We start from the raw sequence: 6,112 nt of genomic DNA on the forward strand, positions 1-6,112 counted from the left end.
GATATCAATGAGTCTCTCAAAGCCATGAGAATTTCCATTAATGAGTGCAAAGAAAGAATCGCTAGGATGCGTGCAAAAAAGGATTGCTTTATAAAAGCGTGTTCTTCTAGTTTTGATGATAATAAGGATGAAGATCTAAAAGTGATTGATGTCTCATATTAAATCTTTGTTTTGCAATATGAATCTTTATAATGATGGGACTGGAGATGAGTCAACTTTAGTTAAAAGGCGTCCCAATGATTCGGAGTTTTTAGATCTTGATGCAAAAATTAATAAAAGTGGGATTGGAGAGGTCAAAACTTTACATAGCAATGAACCCACTATTTTGGATTTCAAGGAATTTAATTATGATAATTGTTCTTTAATAGATTGTATTTCCTTGTTGCAATTGGTGCTAAATTCTCCGCATGATTATAGTCAAAATAAGGCTTTTACTAAACATATCGTTGATGCTTTAATGCAATCTTATGAAGAAAAGCTTGAATTGGAAGTTTCTATCCCTAGAAAACTTCATGATGAACGGGAGCCTACTATTAAAATTAAAATTAAAGATCATGAATGCTATGCTTTATGTGATTTGGGTGCTAGCGTTTCCACGATTCCAAAAACTTTATGTGATGTGCTAGGTTTTCGTGAATTTGATGATTGTTCTTTAAACTTGCACCTTGCGGATTCCACCATTAAGAAACCTATGTGAAGAATTAATGATGTTATTATTGTTGCAAATAGGAATTATGTGCCCGTAGATTTCACTGTTCTTGATATAGATTGCAATCCTACATGCCCCATTATTCTTGGTAGACCTTTCCTTAGAACGATTGGTGCTATTATTGATATGAAAGAAGGGAATATTAGGTTCCAATTTCCATTAAGGAAAGGCATAGAACAATTTCCTAGAAAGAAAATTAAATTACATTATGAATCTATTATGAGAGCCACTTATGGATTGCATACCAAATATGATAACACCTAGATCTATCCTTCCTTTTATGCCGAGCTAGGGGCGTTAAACGATAACGCTTGTTGGCAGGCAACCCAATTTTATTTTTGTTTCTTGCTTTTTGGTTCTGTTTAGTAATAAATAATTCATATAGCCTCTATTTAGATGTGTTTTTATGCTTTTAATTAGTGTTTGTGCCAAGTAGAACCTTTGGGAAGACTTGGGGAAAGTCTTTGCGATCTTGCTGTAAAAAACAGAAACTTTAGTGCTCACGAGATTTGCTGCCATTTTTTACTGGAGAGTGATATTAGGTTGATTATTTTTGTATATGATTAATAGATAAATTCCCCACGTCCAGCAATTTATTTTAGAATTTTTGGGGTTACATAAGTATTCGAAACCTACAGATTACTACAGACTATTCTGTTTTTCGTGTGTTGTTTGCTTATTTGATGAATCTATGGCTAGTATCGGAGGTTATGAACCATAGAGAAGTTGGAATACAGTAGGTTTAACACCAATATAAATAAAGAATGAGTTCATTACAGTACCTTAAGTGGTGGTTTGTTTTCTTATACTAACGGAGCTCATGAGATTTTCTGTTTAAGTTTTGTGTTGTGAAGTTTTCAAGTTTTGGGTAAAGATTTGATGAATTATGGAATAAGGAGTGGAAAGAGCCTAAGCATGGGGATGCCCAAGGCACCCCAAGGTAAAATTCAAGAACAACCAAAAGCCTAAGCTTGGGGATGCCCCGTAAGGCGTCCCCTCTTTCGTCTTCGTCCATCGGTAACTTTACTTGAGGCTATATTTTTATTCTCCACATGATATGTGTTTTGCTTGGAGCGTATTGTATGATTTGAGTCTTTTCTTTTTAGTTTATCACAATCATCCTTGCCATACACACCTTTTGGGAGAGACACACATGGATTGGAATTTATTAGAATACTCTATGTGCTTCACTTGTATCTTTTGAGCTAGATAATTTTGCTCTAGTGCTTCACTTATATCTTTTAGAGCACGGTGGTGGTTTTATTTTATAGAAATTATTGGTCTCTCATGCTTCACTTATATTATTTTGAGATTCCTTTAGAACAGCATGGTAATTTGCTTTGGTTATGAAATTAGTCCTAATATGATAGGCATCCAAGATGGGTATAATAAAAACTATTATAAAAAGTGCATTGAGTACTAGGAGAAGTTTGATACTTGATAATTGTTTTGAGATATAAAGATGGTGATATTAGAGTTGTGCTAGTTGAGTAGTTGTGAATTTGAGAAATACTTGTGTTGAAGTTTGCAAGTCCCGTAGCATGCATGTATGGTAACCGTTGTGTAACAAATTTGAAACATGAGGTGTTCTTTGATTGTCTTCCTTATGAGTGGTGGTCGGAGACGAGCGATGGTCTTTTCCTACCAATCTATCCCCCTAGGAGCATGCGCGTAATGCTTGGTTTTTTATGACTTATAGATTTTTGCAATAAGTATGTGAGTTCTTTATGACTAATGTTGAGTCCATGGATTATACGCACTCTCACCTTTCCATCATTGCTAGCCTCTTCGGTACCGTGCATTGCCCTTTCTCACCTTGAAAGTTGGTCCAAATTCGCCGGTGCATCCAAACCCCATGATATGATATGCTCTTTCACACATAAACCTCCTTATATCTTCCTCAAAACAGCCACCATACCTACCTATTATAGCATTTCCATAGCCATTCTGAGATATATTGCCATGCAACTTTCCACCGCTTCATTTATGACAGGTTTCATCATTGTCATATTGCCTTGCATGATCATGTAGTCGACATCGTATTTGTGGCAAAGCCACCATGCATAATTTATCATACATGTCACTCTTGATTCATTGCACTTCCCGGTACACCGCCGGAGGCATTCATATAGAGTCATATTTTGTTCTAGTATCGAGTTGTAATCATTGAGTTGTAAATAAATATAAGTGTGATGATCATCATTAATAGAGCATTGTCCCAAAAAAAGAGAAAGGCCAAATAAAAAAGGGGGGCCAAAAAAGAGAAATAAAAAGGGGCAATGCTACTATCCTTTTTTTCCACACTTGTGCTTCAAAGTAGCACCATGATCTTTATGATAGAGAGTCTCTTGTTTTGTCACTTTCATATACTAGTGGGAATTTTTCATTATAGAACTTGGCTTGTATATTCCAACAATGGGCTTCCTCAAATGCCCTAGGTCTTCGTGAGCAAGCAAGTTGGATGCACACTCACTTAGTTTCTTTTGTTGAGCTTTCATACATTTATAGCTCTAGTGCATCCGTTGCATGGCAATCCCTGCTCCTTGCATTGACATCAATTGATGGGCATCTCCCCAGCCTCTTGATTAGCCGCGTCGATGTGAGACTTTCTCCCTTTTTGTCTTCTCCACATAACCCCCTATCATTATTCTATTCCACCCATAGTGCTATATCCATGGCTCACGTTCATGTATTGCGTGAAAGTTGAAAAAGTTTGAGATTAATAAAGTATGAAACAATTGCTTGGCTTGTCATCGGGGGTTGTGCAAGATGAGAGCGTTCTTGTGTGACGAAAATAGAGCATGACCAAACTATATGATTTTGTAGGGATGAACTTTCTTTTGCCATGTTATTTTGAGAAGACATGATTGCTTAGTTAGTATGCTTGAAGTATTTATTATTTTTATGTCAATATTAAACTTTTGTCTTGAATCTTTCGGATCTGAACATTCATGCCACAATAAAGAAAATTACATTGAGAATTATGCTAGGTAGCATTCCACATCAAAACTTCTATTTTTACCATTTACCTACTCGAGGACGAGCAGGAATTAAGCTTGGGGATGCTTGATACGTCTCCAACGTATCTATAATTTTTTATTGTTCCATGGTATTATATTATCTGTTTTGAATGTTTATGGGCTTATTTATACACTTTTATATTATTTTTGGGACTAACCTACTAACCCAAGGCCCAGTGCAAATTGCTATTTTTTTGCCTATTTCGGTGTTTCGCAGAAAAGGAATATCAAACGGAATCCAAACGGAATGAAACCTTTGGGAGAGTTATTTTTGGAACAAACGTGATCCAAGGGACTTGGAGTGGACATCAAGAAATCAACGAGGAGGCCACGAGGCAGGGAGGCGCGCCCCCACCCTCGTGGGCCCCTCGTAGCTCCACCGACCTACTTCTTCCTCCTATATATATCCATATACCCTGAAAACATCCAGGAGCACCACGGAACCCTATTTCCACTGCCACAACCTTCTGTACCCAAGAGATCCCATCTTGGGGCCTTTTCTGGAGCTCCGCCGGAGGGGGGATAATCACGGAGGGCTTCTACATCAACACCATATCATCTCCGATGATGTGTGAGTAGTTTACCTCAGACCTTCGGGTCCATAGTTATTAGCTAGATGGCTTCTTGTCTCACTTTGATCTCAATACAAAGTTCTCCTCGATCTTCTTGGAGATCTATTCGATGTAACTCTTTTTGCGGTGTGTTTGTCGAGATCCGATGAATTGTGGGTTTATGATCATGTTTATCTATGAACAATATTTGAGTCTTCTCTGAAATGTTTTATGTATGATTGGTTATCTTTGCAACTCTCTTCGAATTATCAGTTTGGTTTGGACTACTAGATTGATCTTTCTTGCAATGGGAGAAGTGCTTAGCTTTGGGTTCAATCTTGTGGTGTCCTTTCCCAGTTGTAAGGGCATATTTATCCCTATGGTGTTTTGGTGTTTGATGACAATGCTTTTGCAGACTAATTGTGTGCCTTGAGTATTTCAGACGTTTCATCACTAGGCACAAGATGGTTTTGTCCCCCTCGAGGACTATCGAAGACGGTGTTTGTCTATGTTTCTTTTCGGTGGTTTTGAGTCATAGGAAAGCCGTACTATTAAGAGGGGGTCCGCATTGGTTAGGCTAGGGTGGAATCAACACATACACATCACTTTTGCACCCTCTGAGCTTTTCCGTTTCGTTGAAGGCTCCCTTGCTGCCTTCTCCCTGAGGTCTGGTCCCAGCGGTAGTACCGCGAACCCCAGCAGTAGTACCGCTCGAGAGCTACAAGCGGCAGTACCGCTCCTCAGCGGTAGTACCGCTTGGAGATCTGAGCCGTAGTACCGCCGCGACTCCGTGCCCCTACCGCCTCGACTCGAGGGTTCTTCTTTCGTGTCGGGTTTTGCAGCACCGGCTGTGGCAGTAGGGGCGATAGGACAACTCTTAGGCGGTAGTACCGTTCTTACCACCACGGTAGTACCCCCTGGGTCCAGGTCCTCGCTCCCGTCTTACTGCGTGGCAGTACCGCGAGGTGGAACGGTAGTACCGCTGGCCACAACGGTAGTACCGCCCACCCCTGCGGTAGTACCGCCCTGTGTGGGGCTGAGCGAGGGTAACGGTTGGTTTGTCTTCCCCCCTTATAGAAGGAGGTCTTCTTCTCCAAGTTGACCTATCTCTTTCCCCCAAGCTCCATTGTTGCTGCAAAGCTCATTTTCGCCCAATCTCACTCCCTACCCAATCGAACTTGTTGATTTTCTAGGGATTGGTTGAGAAGGCCCGGATCTACACTTCCACCAAGAGAAATTTGATTCCCCCACTCATCCCTTGCGGATCTTGTTACTCTTGGGTGTTTGAGCACCCTAGACGGTTGAGGTCACCACGGAGCCATATTCCATTGTGGTGAAGCTCTATGGTTTCATTCGGAGCCTCCAATTCGGTTGTGGAGAGAGCCCCAACCTTGTTTGTAAAGGTCCGGTCGCCGCCTCCAAGGGCACCAATAGTGGTATCACGGCATCTCGCATTGTGTGAGGGCGTGAGGAGAATACGGTGGCCCTAGTGGCTTCATGGGGAGCATTGTGCCTCCACACCACTCCAACAGAGATGTACTTCCCCTCAAAAGGAAGGAACTTTGATAACACATCCTCGTCTTCACCGGCCCCACTACTAGGAAAAGGGCTATAGATAGGATTGATACTAATGGCGCACCATGGAAGCAGTGCGCCACTACTATATACTAATGGCGCACCGGTTGGTGATGCGCCATTAGTGTGGAAGACACTAATGGCGCACCAGAAACAGGGTGCACCACTAGTATTAATTTTTTTCTTTCCATTTTTCCATACATAATAATGGCGCATCAGGTCGAAGTGCGCCATTACTAGTTCTAAGTAGTAATGGC

The sequence above is a fragment of the Triticum aestivum genome, chromosome 5A (genome assembly GCF_018294505.1).
Source record: "Triticum aestivum cultivar Chinese Spring chromosome 5A, IWGSC CS RefSeq v2.1, whole genome shotgun sequence".
NCBI lineage: Eukaryota > Viridiplantae > Streptophyta > Magnoliopsida > Poales > Poaceae > Triticum > Triticum aestivum.